The 19,758-nt window shown below is 40.1% G+C and overlaps 1 protein-coding gene across 1 annotated transcript in view; it reads right to left on the bottom strand.

Annotated features, from left to right (window-relative positions):
• The window catches only part of COL21A1 (collagen type XXI alpha 1 chain), a 101,453-nt gene extending 86,162 nt beyond the window's left edge, over positions 1 to 15,291 (bottom strand). The window contains exon 1 of the mRNA XM_085217884.1: positions 15,185 to 15,291. The gene's annotated coding sequence lies outside the window, so the exon portion shown is untranslated. The remainder of the gene's footprint in view (positions 1 to 15,184) is intronic.
• Between the last annotated feature and the right edge of the window lie 4,467 nt (positions 15,292 to 19,758).

The raw sequence follows: 19,758 nt of genomic DNA, 5'->3' as shown, positions 1-19,758 counted from the left end.
ATCCAGTCCTGCCCTTCATATACTTTACCTTCGTAAGTTTCACACTGTAATACTTGTTTTTCAAATCCCTTCTCATTTTTGTGACTTTCCTCTGAACTTTGTTTTTGCCACCATATTTTTGAGGCACTGACACAGAACAGGGCACATACTTGCTATTGTAAAATCTCAGAATCATTCCATTTCTATTCAAAAGACTTACACTTCACGCATCCAAACATACTGGTTTATTTTGCCCCAGCACTGTAGCAACAGCACATATTGAGGCAATTATCTTCTGAATAGTGAGAGAAAAAAAAGTAATATCTGAAGTAACCTACAAAGAATAAATCTGACAAAGAACGATTATTCAGGATGATCTCAAAAGCACTGCTGCCAATGGGTATCCCTTAGCTGTCTGCTACTCAACCTGTTTCTAATTATTTAATATCCTTTGCTGAAGAAATTGAGGCAGTGCAGGATGAAAGCAGAGGGTGAAATGCAGGATGGCTTCAAGTTATGAAGAGGAAACTGGTAGGAAGCTAAGTTATCTGGGAAGACTCAAGTTGACTCCAGGAACAGGAAAGCAGGATGGGGAAGCTGCATGCAGCCCTGGAAATATTGTTCTGAGGTTGTGGGAAGCTAAATCATAGAATCCTTATGGTTGGAAGGCACCTCTGAAGGCCATCTAGTTCAACTCCCCTGCAATGAACAGAGACACCACAGCTAGATCAGGTTGTGCAGGGCCTTACCCAGTCTTGCCTTGAAAGTGTCCAGGGATGGGGCATCAACCATATCACCAGGTAACTTATAAATGGGAGGCAGGAATAAAAGTGAGGTCTCTTCTTCTCTCCTCAACCCCCATTCTAAATGCAGGTAAAGCTGAGGGGACATCTTAGTGCAATCTGCAATAGAAGGCATAGAAGAGATGGAAGGAGTCTCTCCTACAGCCACACTGGAAAGTCAAGTGGAAATGGGTACGTGCTGGAAAATACAAAATGCCAACTGGATTTGTAAGGGACTACCAGAGGCACTGAAATCTCCATCCTCGGGGTTATTCAAACTTGGTCTGTTCAAGGCCCAAACCAAACTACACTAAATGCGTCTGCTTTGAGCATGGCTAGACTACAGAATCGCAGGAGGACCCTTCCAACTTCCACATTTCTGTGTCTCTGAATCACTTCCAGGAACCCTCCTTCTCACTCACAAGTGTAAATTATAGGGCACTTGCTCTTCAGGTGCAGAGCCCGCCCATTCATCAGGAATAATGCTCTTTTCCACGTCATTTGCCTTCCTGAGATATTTGGCTTTAGGACAAGGCATATGAAGGTAAGAGGACAGTACAATGAAGAGCAAAAAGGAGGAGATGGAACAGGGTGAGTAAAGCAGACCCAGACAGCCCTGCCATCCTGCTGCACAGGACAGAACAGAGCTCTACTAGCAGCATGCCACCCCTCATATTTGACTTCTCTTGGCACCAAGAGCTAAGAGAGAGAGATGAGTAACCACGAAAGAAAGTTTAGCTATTTAGAGAACACCCTATACTACAACACCTACCCTGTACCTCCCAACTTCCAAAATGGCTTTTTATTGCTTACGATTTTTTAACAAGTAATGGTGTGGCTTTCCCCCTTTCATGAGTATTTCCATCTCTTCCATTCTGATGTTGAAAGGTCAGTGCTTGTATTTATGTGTTAAAAATGTTCCTTACTTATCTTTATGCTGGATTTTTCTCATGTGGAACTTCCTACTTGTATACACAGTTCCATATCTGCATCGTAACTGCTTAGTTTTTCCATGGCTGTTTTATAATACATCCCTTGTGGATGCAAGGAAGCAAATCCCCACTATTAAGTGAGGAGCATCACACGTACTACCTCTCTTTATGAAAAAGCCTCTACACCCTGTAATACTGCTATTACAATTCATTTTCAATATACTTGCTTCCCTTTTTCCTCTCACTCGGACAATCTACGCTACTGGCCACTTGCTTAATCTTCAGACATTCGCTGGTCAAGATTTAATATTACGAGAGAAGTACATTTCCAAACCCCCAGAAAACTGAAAGAAGACCTAACCTCAAGTCAGAGGATTCTATTTTTACAACAGCGACAACATTCAGATTCACACAAGTTTCTTACACACTTGGAAATTCTCTGAGATTTCGGTGTTCAAAATTGCAGAAAATTCTTCCTTGGCTGCCACAGACAACTCCCTACAAGCTGGCACTGCAAGGTTGGAGAGGGGGTGGAAGGCAGCATCCTGTTCAGTATTTCCAGGCTACAGCACATGGGAAGAAGGCAAATTCTTTCCTCCCACTCTACAACTATGAAGCAATATTCAACATATGGGTTGGAGAGTCATCTCGGACTCAGGGATGAAATTTGCTATTACATTCAGCAGTGATCCCAAAAAGTCGTGAGCATTTGTCATCTGCAGAGGTTTCAGCAAGGGACTTTTCTTCTCTTTTAAGCAATAATTACGTTAAGCATGCTTCCTCAGACTACTCTGAAAGATTTCACAGTATTATAGCCCATATTGTAACTAGCCTGCTGTTTCTCTTTGCCATTAAGCAAAACTTAGAATTTGTTAATAATAAAGTTGTACTTCAGATAGGCTCTCTCTATGAAAATCATGAGAATAAACTCTTATTTCCTCCCAGAGCTCTCAATAGCACTTCTAAGTAACACAGAGCAGAACAGATTGTAGCAAGGAAAAAAAAGGAATTTAACAGATTAACCTAGAATTATATATCTTGGCTTTTCAGGATAATTTTCACCCCTTTTTTTCATATTACAAAGAATGAACCCATTTGTACTAACAGGATAAATAAGCAAAATAAGTACTACTGGAAAAGCATAGTGTTCTGACTTTTTTTTGCCAGTCTCAGAAATTTGTCTTCATCTCAGCATCCATCTTCAAACAATGTTGTGTTCACAGCACACTGCTGTTCTCACACTAAACCGGGCTAAACAAGATGATGCCTAAAAGTACAAATATAGAATAAGTTAATAGTTTTGGTTAGGAAGGACTTTCAAAGATCACCTGTGTTCTAACTGCTGCAATGGGCAGGACACCTCCCACTAGATCAGGCTGCCCAAAGCCCCTTCCAGTGCCTCACCACTGTCACAGCAAAGAATTTATTTCTTATATCTAAACTAAGTCCACTTTTTCTCACTTTGTCCTGTCACCACAAACTTTGATGAGGTATTTCTCTCCAGCTTTCTTGTAGGCCTCTTTTAGGTAATGGAAGGCTGCAATAATATCTCCCTGGTGCCTTCTCTTCTCCAGGCTGAACAACCCCAGCTCTCTCAGTCTGCTTTCACAGGAGAGAGAAGTGCTTCAGACTTCTGATTATCTTTGTGGCTCTCCCCTGGACACACTCCAACACTCCATTTTTTAATTTTTTTTTAATGCTGGGTGCCCCAGACTTGGATGCAGGGCCTCTTAAGGATGGAGAAGATATGGTGAATCACCTCCCTCACTTGCTGGCCATGCTTCTTTTAATGATACATTTTTATACACACAGTGATATGCACTAATGTGCAACTTCAATAATCTCCCCTAAGAAGAAAGGAAAAGAGAAGAAAACAGACAGTAGGTTTGATACTACATCTGCTTTTCTACCTAGCTTAGGCAACGAACTCTGATGCCTTCACAGACAAACCATTCCACACTATAAGCTATTAGAATACAGTTAAAAAGCCATCTTATAAGTCTTTAAATTTAGATTTTAGCTAACTTTAATGATCTAAATCAAGCAGTTTGTGAGAGACTGCATTTCCTATCATTGAATAAGTCATTATACACAGAATGATTAAAATATCAACCTATTCCTCCCACAACACTGCACTCAATAGTGCAAATAGCATGCCTCACTCTTCATAGTATCACCAAGGTTAGAATAGACCTCTGAGATCATCCAGTCCAACCATCCACCTACCACCAGTACTCCAGCTTTAGACATGCTTTTAAAAACATTCCACTGCAGATGTTTTTTTTTATAAATCAGTCACACATTACAAAACATACTTGTAGCACATTTTCTGCAGAGTCCATGCCACCAAAGCAGGTTCCAAAACAGAGTAAAACAACATGGCCCATTTGCTAGGACCTATGAGAAGTTGCTTCCACAGCATATCAATGCTTTTGGAAAGGCCTGAACAAATTACAGGTCACGTTCTCTTGTACTATCATGTGTATTATTTCAGAGAGAACCCACAAGTTAAGAAAGCAGGTGTTTTATTTTTATGGATTCTAATATATGGGTTTCCAAAAAAAGTGAAAGGAACACAATGTTATTATGCGTGCCAGAAATTTGACATTTCAAAACATGCCAGATGCATTTTCAGACATATTCCTGAGGTTTGTTTTTTTTTTCAAGTTTGGAAGGACTTGCTATTTTTTGTTAAATGTCAGACTGGTGCATGTAGAAAAAAGGAAAAGAAAAAAAACACAAAATGCTGAATGTATCTTACATGGAGAATGCTAATATATTTTGTGTTCTCACTGCTCTGCAAGAAGACAAACTCTCACAGTCCTTCAGAGCAAATAAAGTTTGCAGGATTGATTCTGGCTCTTAAAACTGAGGATTATAACAGCTGGACAAAAGCACTGAGCATGTCTCAGCAATTTCATTGTGGAGACTTGTGGAGATAAATTCATCTGTCAAATGTCGGTTCCGATTTGTATTTCTTACAATAAGCAGAAAATCATGGTTTAAATGCATTACTAGCAAGTAGTTACAAGAGGAGGTGCTGCTAGTGCCTTTCATGGTACAAAACAAAGCTTCCAGATTCAGAGTTCAATGCCTGCTTTGATGTCATTCAACGCTAACCAAAAAAAATTACTTGTCTTGTATTTGCTCTCCAAGATGCAGAGGATTTATAATTATTTCTGTGTTGGTAACAGAAAATATCTATTATCTTTTAAATCGTTGAATTCATAAGCTGTTACAACTATTGTAATCCAGCAGCATCACCAAGCATTAAACAAATACAAAATAGAATAAAGAAGCAAAAAGAGAATGTTCTATACCCAACTTATTCAAGAGATAGCAATAAATAATTTGTTAGCCAACATACACAAAAGAGATCAAAATGGATCCAGAGAAAGAATTTCTGAACATACTCCATGGTATATGAAATTCAATTCATAGACAAAGTTTTAGTGGACTTAAAGTGAATTAAAAAGACAGTTTAAAAAACATTAAAACTTTATTTCTACAATACACTGCTCTAATATTCTCATGATATTAGGAGGTTACTATTAATAAGTATTGAAACACCCTGTAGAACACAACCTCCTAGTTGTGAAAGGCAGTGTGAAATTAGGCAGAGCCTTTGCTGTCCAGCCATGTCACAGAGCATCACTGACTGTGTACGACAGAGACACTTACACAGTTCCGTAAAGAGCTATACAGAACAGGAAAATCATAAAGAAGCTACTAAGTGTGCTGCTATTGCTACCATTTGAAGCAGTATGAGCAATGCATCCATGTGTTTTACTTTTGCAAGCTTGTTCCTAATACAGCAGCCTCCACCCTATGGTTTGCGATTACCCTTAATGGAATAAATCACACTTAGTCTAGCTTTCATCTCTGTCTGGTAAGAAGCATTATCTCTACCGTACATAGACACAATTTATTTTGCTCCAGTGTAAACAGCAAATGCTTACTGAGTGACATAGCTTGCTTTAGGAGGCCTAATACCTAAAATTAATCAGACTTTTCTGGTGTTGGTGCGTGTTGGTTATGCACCCAAGAGCCACTTTGGAAACTGAAAACACTGAACCCTATGCTTAAGGCTCTCTGCAGTGCTGGCAAAGAAAAGGTCTTGAAACACACAATACCACCCATAATTACACCAACTCTCGCCATTCTCCTCTTCCATGCCACCTCTAATCAGAAGCTCATCGTTTAAACATTTACCAGTAACAAGATAAACTGTTCAAACTGTTTCAGATTGAGGAAGGGAACTAAACCTAGGTCTTCTCTATCTTGACTAATATTCTATCCACATGGCATTAAAGGAAGAAAAAAAAAAACCCACACCTTACTATTCCCGGAGATTGTTCCAAGAAAATAAAAACGTGTCCTTAAAATTCCTGCTAGATCAAGATCCACAGGTGAGACAGAAGAATTTCTGCCTTGTAAATCTTTCTAGGAATCAGACGTTGATAAGTACCCACCATGCTATGCACTCTAGGACAGTCTAGGCATGCCTACCATCAGACATGTAGGTGTGCAGGAATTTTTACTGACATAACCAAAGTCATTATGCTTAAGTTTAACTCTGCAGTTGAGTAGAAGCAAGAATCTCTCTGGCATTTAAACGGTGGACTTAAGTTGTAGTTACACATCTAAGTCCTTAGGTCTTCAGGAAATTATACAATCAAGACTTAGTTCTATAGTTCTACCCTAGTTCTGAGGGCAACATATTTAAAGTAAACCAAAACATACCAGTGATGCAGAATGCTGACATTCTGCAGTAAATTCCACATATCAAAACGGAGAAGCTAAATTTAACTTGGGTTAAATACCATACATCATTAGGATTACCCTAAGCCACCTGGCCTTGTTGAACTGCCTGAGCTTCACACAGGCCCACAACCATGACCCATCAGGGTCCCTCTAGATAGCACCCCTTCAGCTGCACCACACAGCCTGGTGTCACGTGGGCAAAATAACCATAAAACAGGATTTTTGAAATTCTGATTTTTTGAGCAAGATTTCTTCGTATCCAGATGCCTTTGAGGAAACTTTTTCAAAGACATCCTATAAATACTTCTGGAGGAATAGAACTGTAGTAATATATGTCTTCTATCTAAAAATCCTATCAAATGGAGCAGGAAACAAATCCAGAAGTACATGAGGTCAAGTCTTGAAGAGAAGAGAGAATCACATCTCTGCAAAGTACCCAAACTTCCATAAGTAAAAGGTTTGGAAATGGACAGCTCCCACAAGGGCCTTATTGAAGCCTTCTTGCTACTACCAGGTAGCATAAAAGGACAAACTACTCATTAACAACAGAGATTGTTTAGTGTAAATTACCCAGGCATATGCAAAAAATGAAATTCTCCTTGGCTAGAAATACCACTTTTGAGAGCAGATCTCTTATTTAAATCCGGATCTGAAAATAGCAGAAGAGATCAAATAAATGGAATTCCTTTACTCTTTAGGAAATTAAAATTAAGCTTTTTTTCTTGGTACTGTTTGGCTTCCTCAAAGACAACTATGTGCTTCTGAAAATTAGGTACAGCTGTCCTCTCTTTCGAGCTTCTTAATGAAATCCTCTGCATCCTAGCTTCCCTCTCCTATTTGGCAAAAGTTGTCAATGTTCATTTCAGCTGAGTCAGAAGCACGCCACGGCCACATGGGCCTCTCTGCACAGCAAATGGACTTAATCACAGGGGCATACAATTACATTCCTTTCTCTTCATTGCAAATTCATCAGGGAATATCAAACATAAAACTCTATTGTCTAGGACCTTAAAAAAAAAAAAAAAAACCTCCATGTCCTATTCAGCAAATCTGCCTCCCCTTCCCCACCCCTCATTGTTTCTCACAAAAGCAAAAAAATTCCTTTATTATTTTATCTTCCATTACATTTCAGAAGTGCATTTTTCAGTTTAATTATCTGCCAGCAGTTCAATACATCTTATCATCAGTGATTTCTCCATGATTTGTGCAATTCTACCTGGAAGATTTTCAAATTTACTTTTCAGGGGTATGAAGAATCTTCACCAAGTCTCCAACTGCCATTACTTCCCATTCTTCTTTTTCCTGTCAACTTCCAGCCAGAGTTCTTCAAAACGCCCTTTTGTTTATTTTGTTGGTTTGCTTAGAGTTGCCACTTAATCCTCGCTTTTTCTGCAAGTGGCAGAGTTTCTGAAGTACAAAAAAGCCTCCTTTTTAGAAGGTGAAAGTTTTTATTTCCTTTCAGTAAGAAACATAACACCTTTGACATACAAGACCTTTCAATTTTTGAATTTCCACGTAAAGTTTCCTTTGTTTTAATTTGCTATGAAATGAGGGACCCTTTATTTAGCTCCAGTTTTCTTGGCTGTACTTTTCCACAGAGTTCTATCTCCTAAGATAAACATTGTGGTGTGTCTCAAAAGTTCCCTCACTTTTGCCTGCACTGGTCTTCACTCTCCAAATGGAAGCCTTTTAAACAAAATTTGATAACTTTGCAGAAACTGTTCCACTTGGTAAGGAGTTCTGTTTTCCAAAAATACTGACATTCACTTTGGTTCTGTTTATACTCTATCAAAAGTGATCTGTTTTATCTTGTAATCACATGCTATCAAAGCTAAGATTTTAAGAACTGGAGACTCCCTTGTCCATCTCCCATAAACAACTTATGCCCCAATTAAATGGAAGAGCACAGTATGACAACTTTCCCCTGGGTTTTTTACTTGGACATAAATTCTAATCTCAGAGAGCAACTTCCCACAGAGTGATTTTTTTCCTTTGAAAAACTTTGTGCAGCTGAGAAAGGAATGAGTCCATGACCCTAACAATGCAGCAGTGGTCCACACTCATTTCTTCCAACTTCAAGTCATATTTTGCAGAAAATCAAACACCCTTTAAATTATTGCACAGATGTGCCTTCCTCCTCTTCACCACAATGACACTGTAGTTACACTTACAGTGTTTATTTTCTCCTCTCTTGCCTTTTTTTTTTTTTTTTTTCTTTTTTTAAAGCTGGGAATCTGATTCTGTCTACTTGCAATGAGGAGAGAGGAAATGGAAGAAAACCAGGGTCAGATCCCAAGTGCAAGAGGTAGGAACATGCTGAACTGGTCAAAGAAAGCTGCAATTAAAGGATGAGCTGTTCATTTTAACATGTGTAGATTGCTGCCTAATAGTCTATCTATGCCAGAGCTCCAAAGAGAGCCACCTACGTGGTTAAAAGACTAAGAAAACAGAAATTATTATGCTTGCAGACTCTAAAGGCAATATGTACTTTTCTATAATGTGAACATTGTAAGTCAAGGATATCAGGAAAAGACAATTAACCACTATGTACATCTTCCTTCTAATGTACAGGTAACACTCATAGCTCAAAAGGCTCATCATGGCATTGCATCGTCCATCCCTCACAGTTCCCCAACTAGTGTGACAAAAGTTCACAGTTTTGTGTACTTTAGTGAAACAAGGGTTACCCCACAAGATTTTACACTGAGCTCAATGATCTGGTATTTTAATATATTCTATTACTTTTACATATATGCAACATTATCTTAACCTCTCCACATAAGATATCCCAGGCTGCTGTGGACTTAGGGAACAAATACCATTAAGCAATAAGAATGACAGTTACTGTGATTAACATAAGCACAAGGTATTCTTGGTAACAGAGAGATGGCAAGTCTCCGTCAAAGGCTGAACCTATAGGTACTGCTACTAATAGAGCAACTGCAACACTCTTCTCTTAGTTGTCTTTAAATTACCTTAGGTGGGCTCAACAAATACAAAATAAAAATGCTGCAACTGTTTTGACTAAAAATAAAACTTTTGGAAATCATTAACTCTACTTAATGAAGAAAGTACAGACTGTTAAAAACTAATGTGGAAAATACAAGCTGGCATGCTTTAAAGATTATTGGCTTACTCTCACACTGGAGCTCGGGTGTTTGTTTTTTGTGTTTTCTTTTGTTTTTTTTTTTCAATTTTCTGTTGATGTTGATATAAATGAACTCAGGCAAGTTAAAACATGCTCTATCATTACCATGGGTCCAAAGATTCACACAAGAGAAAGGGGGAAAGATTAAAGACAACTTGAATAACGCAACTCACTATTGTAAATTTGACAAATTGGACTAAACACTGAAAAGGTTGAGGTTTGGTTATTTTACATACTTTCTAAAATATACAAAAATGTTCTGAGGTAACCAAATTTGAGTGTTAATGTACACTCCAACCACAGTAGTTGGAACGCTATATCAGCAACTCAGTGTCTCTCTTTCAAAGACAGCTTGGGTAAATATACATTTCTAGTGTGTTCCACAGATTAAATCTTTAAAATCCTGTAAGCTTTGTTACAGCAGCAAATATGCAGTATGTTGCAAGTGTTTCAACCATCCAAGTGATCCATGCTTAGACAGAGACATTCAGAGCCATCTTAAAAAATCATAACTCCTTAATGAAAACATAAAAAACCCAACACTCACTTTTTTGTTTAGAGTCTTTCATAGCTTTGGACAAACCTGCACATACATTAGCAAGTAGTCCACTACAGTTGGCACATGTTATTTATTCCATGCAGACCTACAAAAGCAATGAGAAGTACCCAGAACATGAGACAGTGCAGGAGAAAACAATGAGAAAGGCTGGTCTGGATGAAAAATGTGAGGAAACGAGAGATTCTACTCTCAAAAAACTCCCCCAAACCTTCCTAAAAATCCTCTGAGCCTCCTCACACCTGTTACCATGCCAGTTCCCAGAAGACTCTTCGTCCCCAGTCCCACATTCAAAGCCACGTGGCTCTTCCAGCTGCCTTTCAACCTCTCCTGCTCCAAAGAGCGGCAGGTTTTCCCAGCCTCTATTTTTCTTCCCCCTGCAATCTCCAGAACACATTCATTTTGCCCCACCATTATTTATTTCTGTTGACACTGCTTAGAAGCGCGCAACTTCTCTTCGATATTAGTACAGTGCCTCGTGCCTCAAACTAAAGCTTCAGACCAAGCTACTGGAACTAATCATGGGAGGGAGAAAGACTTGAAATATAAAAGTTTAAATTATGAACAGGTCTTAAAATACTAATACACGAGGAAATTTAGATTTCCTATGTGCTAATGCACCATTCTTTAAAGGCTTACTTTGAACTGACAGAAAACTCAAGAAGAAATGGAAATCTCTCACTGGCATGAAAGATAGTTTAATTTTTTATCTCACCAAGTGCAAACAAACTTCCCTGCAATTTTTGCATGTTCTTTGCTAGAAAGAATGCATCTCATTTCAGGGCCTATGTGTTTCACTTAGAGCAGCTATTAACTTCTCACTATTTAAGCCCCATTTTATTACAGCATAAAGCACACTGATAAAAAGACCAATTACTCAATCCAACATTGAAGCGATATAAATCACATAAAATTCCAAAAGGTTGACATGTATTTACTTTGTACTCCTATTTTCATTCACAATATTATTCAGTGTGATCAACACTGCTCATCTCCCTGGTTTCTATCTGCTGTTAATCACTACTAGCATGCCTGACATCTCCCCTGGAAAGCTAAATCAATCAGCACTGCTGTAAAACAATGTCTGTGCAGATTATGGGCAATACAGAATTAAGTTTCTTTATAAATTTCACAGTATCCCAGTACCATGGAAACTAGAGAGAGGAAAAAAGCCCTTTAAGTCATTTTGTCTACGTCAGCACTGGTTTTCTCCTACTGCTTTTTTCCCATGGCCAGTCCATTTTTAAATGAAGCAACATAGAGTAGGGCTCAGCCTATTTTCCCACTCATGGGCAGGGAAGAAACGTCAAGGCTCGATTTATTTATTTATTTAACAAAGCAGTATGTATGGTCACAGTGTATCAACCTCCCTAATTTTCTGCTTGTCCTTAAATTTCACTGATGAGTGGCAGAGTAGGCCACTCAAAGGCTACAGTACGTTGCTCAAGGAGATGCACTGGGTTGTCCCTAGAAGGGGATACATAGGGAACATCACATTCCACAAGCCACCACGCCAGGGCGGTGCTGAACCATAGCTTAATATTGCATGAAACATTTATAGGGGTTTCTGTTTAATAGGCAAAGATAAGTATTCAAGCTTTCTCCTTGCAGTTATCACACTAGGTCATATTTTAACACTGCCTCCCAGTCTACCAGCTCCCAAAAGTTCCCACCTTTGGATACAGTGCTAATGGGTAGATATCATACATCTTCAACACAAAAATTGTATCAGTGAAGCTTTGAAATTTTTTCATTGTCCTCGTGGCACTCACAAACTTAACACCTAGGGCCCCATGCCAGTCATGGAGCTCACAGCCCCTGCCCCAAGCAAGGCCACACCAGGGCTGGTCTCCAGCTCCTCACAGCACTGCCCTGCTGGGCCCAGCTGCAGGCCCACAGCTTGGCCTCAATGTAGGTACGCAGTGGGTAGGGCTGGGGCTGTCCCCATTTGCCCTATTCCTGGTGGGGCAGTGGGATGGGCCCTGATACCACCCTGTGAACCCCTCTCTGGTCCTGGCTCTGATGTGTGCTTTGAGATAATTCAGAGGAAATGAGACAGTGCATTTTGTAAGCTGTATTTTTACCTCCTTGAGCATTCTGAACCAACTCTACCCAGCGCCAAAGGCTGCTCCCTGATCGTAGATATGATGGAAAGCACACAGAGCAGCAAAACAGGAAACAGCAGCAAACCCTTCATAAATAGTGAGTCTTCAATGGAATTATCAGGTTCAGCTCTGGTTATGCTAGCTCAGAGAAGATAAAAAAGCAGAAACAAAGACATCTTGATAATACAGATGACTAAGAGCATAAAAAAAAGATCTGTCTTATAAAGAGACACTGAAAAAATTAGATCTGTTTTATTCAATACCTCTCTAAAGCAGTTAAGAACAAAACAAAGCAACGAAAAACACTGAAAGAAAAGGTAGGTCTTATGCACACCCCTTCTCTAATAAAATGGAGATATTAAAAAAAAAAAAAACTGATTTTCCTTTTTCATTTCATAGGCCAACATGGGGAGCAAAGAACCTTGCAGAATTTTAACAGTAAGTAAAATGTAAGCGGGTAATAACACAAAGATTAACACCATGAAAGCGTAAAATTTAAGCAAAAAGAGGGGAAAAAAAGTAACATAATGGAGGTAAGGGAAGAAAAACACCAAGAGAAGGTCCATTTCAGCTAGCTGTTTCTGTAATTAGTTGGGCTGATAACTGGACTGGGCAAAAAAATCCAGTAGGACAAACTACACTTTCCAGCTACGTGTGCAAACTGAATTATAATGCAAGTAATTTCCAAGATTATGATCATAGCCTAGAATGAGGCAAAATAACCCTTACAGACTTGCCAGAAACATATTTGTGTTACCAACGACCTGAAGGGAGCAATATGATACAATTTATAGAACTGTACTCTGGAATTAAGTTCAAATTTCTTAACATTCACCAATAAGCCAATCTGCTGTTGTGATGGTGCCAGACCAAGATGTTCTTTAGCGATCATCCACCGCGGTTCTTAGACCTCAGCTGTAAGTGTGGTTTGAGTAGAAGGAAAAAGGATCATAAAATCTAGTGTAATAATTAGGCATACAGGTAAAATATAGTAAGTGGATTATTGAGCAATGTTTAGCTTACAAAGCTGCCACTTAGAACTGCCTTAGGAGCGCCAGTTCACAGGCTGACCTTCTGGCAGCCTCAGACAACCTAGACTACTGTAAGGGATCCGATGAGATGTCTCATAGTATCATAGAGTCATTAAGGTTGAAATGACCACTAAGATCATCTAGTCCAAACATTAACCCATGACTGTGATCACTCCAGACCACATCCTTCAGTGCCACATCTACACCCTTCTTGAAAACCTCCAGAGACAGTGACTCTACCACCTCCCCGGGCAGCCTGTTCCAGTGCCTCATCACTCCTTCTGAGAAGAAATCTTTCCTAACGTCCAACCTTTGCCACGGTCACTCTTGCTTTCAGTATTTCTGATAAATACACTGTTAGATAGGTTAGATGTGATCTTAAAATCTCTGGTGAAGGAAGTTCCATACCCTACCTGGACAATCCAATGCTCAATTACTTGCGCAATTAGAGAGGACTTCCCCTGCCATTTAACCTAATCTTTCTTGCTATAGTTCAGCATGCTGGTTCTTGTTGCACCTCCAGTTGATGTTAAGAACAGTTTATTTCTCTCCACTCTGCAGCAACCAATTACACATCTGAAGATTGTTATCATGTCTTTCATCACTCTTTGTTTCCCTACACCATAAAAATGCAGTTCTTTCACTTCTTTCTCATAGGTTACGTTTTCTAGATCTTGGATCGCCTTTATTATTCTTCTCTTGGCTAACTGCCTGCTGGAACCGTGGTGTCCAAAATCATATACAGTACTGATACCAGACACAGGCACTGAAGTTGTAACTACCACAAGGTGACATTATATGCCTGGAACAATCCACTTAAGCATCCCAGGATAACGTTTGCCTTGATTTTTCTTTAAATACAAACAAATATACAGCTCTGATCAGCAGAACTGACTGAGTTGAACCTCCACTTTGCCAGTCTACTTCAACTTCTACTTGGACATTGCATTTTTCACATATCTGCAATATGCTGTATCTCAACAGACTCTTCACAGTTGAAAGCTACATTTCCTAATTTTCACAATTTTCAAGGCACTTCAAATAAACATTCTGTACTCATTCTTTAGTTCACTACTATGTATTATAAACCTGAAATGCTCCCTCAGGTGCCTGAGAGCTGGAAGCCTTTCCAAATCAACCAGAGGGCTGGTTTCCCAGCCTGTGAAATCCTGGAACCAGAGACCAGATCCTTCCAGCACAGCGAGTACCAGTACATCCCAGCATTAGGCAATGGAACAACAGCCATCCCAAGTGGCCTCCCAAGCAGACTTTCCTTTGCAGGTACAGAAAAGAGTCTAATTGCAGTTACTGTAATCTCTTCTACTCTGCTTCTTGCCATAATGTCTGAACAACCATGCCACAAACTAGCTTAAGCACAGATGCCAACAATTCATTTCACTCGTGTGTCTGAGTAATGTGGATTTCTATATCACACAGAAGGATATAACAGAGGATATAACATAAATTCATCACGTGCCAACAAAACAAGCATTTCAAGTCAGCACAATCTACCCGCCGCACTGCAACTGTATTGCAAAAAGTAGAAAATCAACAAGAAAACCCAACACATCTATGACACACCGGGCTCACAGCTCCCTGTTAAAAAGAAGGCACAAATATCATTATCTCGGACACACGGCTTTCCGGCTCCCACCGTCCCCATCCTCGGGCTGTGGAGCCGCCCCGACTGCTGCACCTGCCGCCCGGACGGCGCTGCCCCGCTCCCGTCCCCGCGCCGTCCCTCCCGTCTCCCCCAGACTCCAGCACGGCCGCTAGCGCGGGGAGCCCCGCGGGGTGCAGCGCGGCTGGGCTCGCCTCTCCCGCCCGAAAGGACCCGCCCCGCTAACCCGCAGCCCCGCGCGCCCCCGGCCGGCCGCGCTCCCCCACCTGCAGCGGGTCCGCTCGCTGCGACGTTGCTCTGCCCCGCGCCGGTTCGGCGGCAACACGGGCCCCGCGCCGCCGGCCCGCCCGCCCCGCCCGCAGCACCGCCTCCCGCCCGCCCCCCGCAGCTGCGGCCGCGCGGCTGGGGATGGTGCGTGGGACTCGCAGGGCGTTCGGGGGCACGGCGCCAGATAACGCCGTGATGGCGCCGTTCGTTGCAGATACTTGACCTGAGAAGTTGGCTGCGCGGCCACGCACCTCACCGCTCCTGTTGCACACGTGCTTTCAGGCTTTCTGCGGGGAAGCTGTGTCACAGACCTCGAGGGATCACCACGCTGTGTTTTCTCACAGCTTGTGGTATGCTACCCGTAACAGAGCTCAGATGAGAAACTTTCTGCTCTTTCAAAACTATTGGTGCGTGTTACTCACACACGTTGCCCCTTGCCGTTTGGACCACTCACAGGGTCACAGAATGGCAGAGCTTGGCAGGGGCTGCAGGGCCATCTAACCTCAGTATCTCAAAGCAGGATCCCCAGGACCACATCCAGGTGACTTCTGAAGATCTCCAAGGAGAGGATTCCACAGCCAGTGGGCATCCTGTGCCAATGCACCATCATTACGGAAGTGCTTCCTGCTGTTCAGATACAACTTCCTGCGTTCCTTTTCATGCTCATACCCACAGGTGTTTCAGGCCCATGCCTGTGTACATACAGCTCAGCCAGGAGACAAATCTATGTTCAAATGTAACCTCAGGTGTTCTCTGACATGTAGCTTCTTCTGAGGAGTGCTGAACAGCAGCAGATTTTCTGTGAATTAATGAGACACTTAGCATCCATGTTATATACTCATACATAGAGACAGGTTCAGGCAAACATCTCTACATTTGATAGAGCTATCACCTTCCTGTTAAGTGCAAACAGAAATGAAATGTGTCTATGCGTATATATATATATGTATATCAACACTGCTGATGTTTGTCTATCCAAACACAACTAAGAAGCATAAGATACTTTTTGTTCTAAATTTTATCCCAGAAAAATACTATTTAGACACACGTGAAAGGCATTTCTTTGACAGCAGTTCCTTGCTTCACATTCTCACTGACCACATATTTGGAAAATTGATTGGCTCATCAATAAAGCAATGTACATAGGTCGCTCCAAAAGCAATGCCTCCTGTTTAAGCCTGTGGAAACTGCATCAAAGAGCACAATAACACTATTTGAGAGAGCAAATTCTCAGCTACTAAACACTATTTTTCAGCATAGCCAACACCATTAGATGTGCATTTTCAGCAGCAATGAACAAAGCCTGCATGCCACACTCATAAAAATCTGCACCAATGGAAGTGAGCCACTGTTGCTTTTGCCACTGCTGAAACTTACCACCCACTGCCTCACTGTGCTCACATCCACTGTTTGGTCTTCATAAACGTTCAGCATGCATTCGTGAATGTCAATGGTTGTCAACTTTTTCGACATGGAGGAATTCTGTTCCACACCTTTGTGGACAAGACATACAATACAGACTGCTTCTTTGCTGCCAGCTGTCGCACGCCAACAAAATGTAGCAGAATATTGGCAAAAAGGTTCAATCTCTTCTGCCAGACCACAACATCCGCCTCTCATGTTGTGGGTTAATGTAATAAAACGGGAGGAATTACTTTCAGAGCAGCCCTTGTGTGTTTCAATTTGTGATGACGTGGTTTGGTTGTCTCTGAACTTATTCATACATATGTATATACATATATATATACTCACATAATGAAACACATGGATTTTGTGTATATATTTTTCCTTATTTTGAATAAGAGCCTTTGGAAGACAGATGTTAAAAGGTTTCTGCATGTGAACTGTCATGGTGTAGACAATACCTATTTTAGTTTTAAAAAAGTTCAGAAAGGAAAGAAAACCAATAAATATTCCATGGATAGAGAACATAATAGCAAACATCAGCTCTCGGAGGACTTAAATCTAACTGAATCAATATTTTTCAATATGTAGCACCTCTGGGCCATTGCTCATAGGAAGAGTACATTTCTAGTAACATGAGGAACATTTTCCACCTTGCTCTCAATGCCATTATATCATGAGCCCTTAGATAACAGTCATCTGCAAATCTTTATGTTATGCTGTTAAACAAACCTGTTTGCTGGGAATCTATTTATCTACAGCATGAATTTTGCTTTTAACGGAATTTACAGTGAAGCCCAAAAATTTATAGTAGTATAGCAGTAGTCTCAATCACAATTAGCTATCATAGAACTGAAATCCATTGGTGATAACCCAGATTTCACTAATGACCTTTTTTTCTTGACTTAATGAAATGGTATAGGAAGGTAAATTATACATGAAAGTGAACATAGCTCCCAGTAGTTGATACTTTTGCCACTGTGATGTTTTCTCAACCATTAAGAGTCTCCTAGCATTAAATTATGAAAATGGTGATTTCCGGCTTATCATTCATCAGTAGGATTTGATATTTTTTGCCTAGATGCTGAATTCAAAAGGGGAAAAAAGACACATTCTTATGTAAAGCACCGAAAAGATGTGATGCCCAATGGGGTCATATGAAATTAAATAAAATCCAGGCTGAAATCTAAGCATGAATTGTGTACAAATTAGTCATATGGAAGTCTCTGCTACATTCCCATCTTGCTTCAAGCAATCAGAAATTGTGTCATCCTCCTCCCACACTGTGAAAGTTCTCGATGTCTTTCTCTGTGTCAGGATTCTGTGGTTTCAAATTCAATTTCTGGTTATTCTACAAATATGGTACTGTAGCCAAGTCTATGTCGACAGAAAGCTTTCCTTGTGGAAATTCTCAAGAAATTAGGTTGACCCAAACCCATGTTGCCTAAATATATTTTAGAGTCAAGTTTTAGTCACTGAAAGTAAGATAACTACATTTAAAAACATATTTTTCCATGTTTATGTTTCTCCTCTGGATAAAGAAACCACATTCTTATTCTTCCTTAACTGAGGCAAAACTTTAATTTTGCTATTTTTAACAAAGTTATGTTGAAGTTTTAAAGGATAGACTATTACAAGAGAAACAGAAACAGAGTTTTGCCTTTCTAACTGAAATCTCAGGAGACGATAAAATGTACCATAATGTACAGTTCTTTATTGCATAAGTCTACTTCTGTAACTACTTGCACACCAGTGGCTTTACTCAGAATAATGACACGATGTATTGGTGTGCATGTTAGTGTTTGCAGGGAAAAGTCCTGAGGATGTGAGTAATGGGGGTAGCATGACTCATCCATGTAGAAATCTTACGTAGGTTATGTAGGTACGACACCCATTTCACCAGCCACAAATTCTCCTTTTCCTTCTCTCAGAGCAGCAGTGCAGGTCCCGTACCCTTTGGCGTGGAACAAACTGGATGCATAAAGTGGTGGGGTATGAAAGACTGGTTTCATGAAATAGCATCTTTTAGAATTCATCAACTGTCCTATGCATTAGTTAAAAAGAAATGTATCTGTTTAGACTGTTTCCAAAGCAATGCTGTGTTCAAGTCATGTAATTTGAGAGATTTACATAAACTTCTACTCTTGTTAGTAGTAAGCACACGTAAAATAGCAATATTTCATTATCTCACAGACCAGTCTGGTATCATTGTAATTTCAAACTGTAAGACATTTCCTACTAGTTTCAAACTCAAACTTAATTTCTAGTTTTCAGATTTTTCCAGACTAAACTTTGTGTGCCAATGATATCTTTACTTTTATCCAGCCTGACAACCAGCCAATGTATAGTAGGAAGTCAGCCAGGAACCAGTAGGCTCAGAGATAAGTGTTGATGCTGGGTCAGTTGAATTTACATTTGCATATTATGGATAATTTTCATTGGACCAGTACTTCTGCTGATCTCAGCAGATACTTAATGAATAAGGAGTACTTAGACTTCTCATGCACATACTCTTGCCTATGAATTACAATATTTAATAAGAGTTCAGGCTGTACAGGATCACAGTTGTACCCTAATGATGTTCACTGCATTTGAAACAGATACAATTTTAAGTTGTAAATGAAATCCTACTTAATACGGGAGCTGTACTAATCACACCACTTGGAGCTTATGCTATAGAAAACTAGCAATGCAAGACATTTATTAAATTCCACTGTCAGCAACCACACCATATTCTTTAAATCATCCCTGCAAGATCAGATTATTTTACAAGGGATAGAAGTTTGATGACTTGATTGCATACCAGCCTGCAATTTTGCATTCTCTCTCCAATAAATATACTTTGGTTTACTGTTTTGGCACAATCAAGATTCTGAAATGAATTCTGCATTATCATGATGAGAGGAAGGACTAGAGCTGGGAAAAAAGAAACTAGAGCTAAAGCATGAGAAATAAACAACTGGAAAATAGTGGTTAGATGCCAGGATTTTCAAAACAGAAGTTTCCACAATCCCTGTCATTTAAACCATTGCTTTAAAAAGCTTGATGTTTGGAAAATTGTATTTCCATAGTTAAAGTGATAGCCCTAAACAGTTTAATGATAATGCAGACAATGTGGGCAATAGATACAAACATTTAAATTTGGTTTCTGCTTTAGGAGCCCCAGCTC

The sequence above is a fragment of the Meleagris gallopavo genome, chromosome 2, assembly GCF_905368555.1.
Source record: "Meleagris gallopavo chromosome 2, MGAL_WU_HG_1.1, whole genome shotgun sequence".
NCBI lineage: Eukaryota > Metazoa > Chordata > Aves > Galliformes > Phasianidae > Meleagris > Meleagris gallopavo.
Note: the sequence above shows the minus strand (reverse complement) of the source record. Positions and strands in the feature narration are given on the sequence as shown.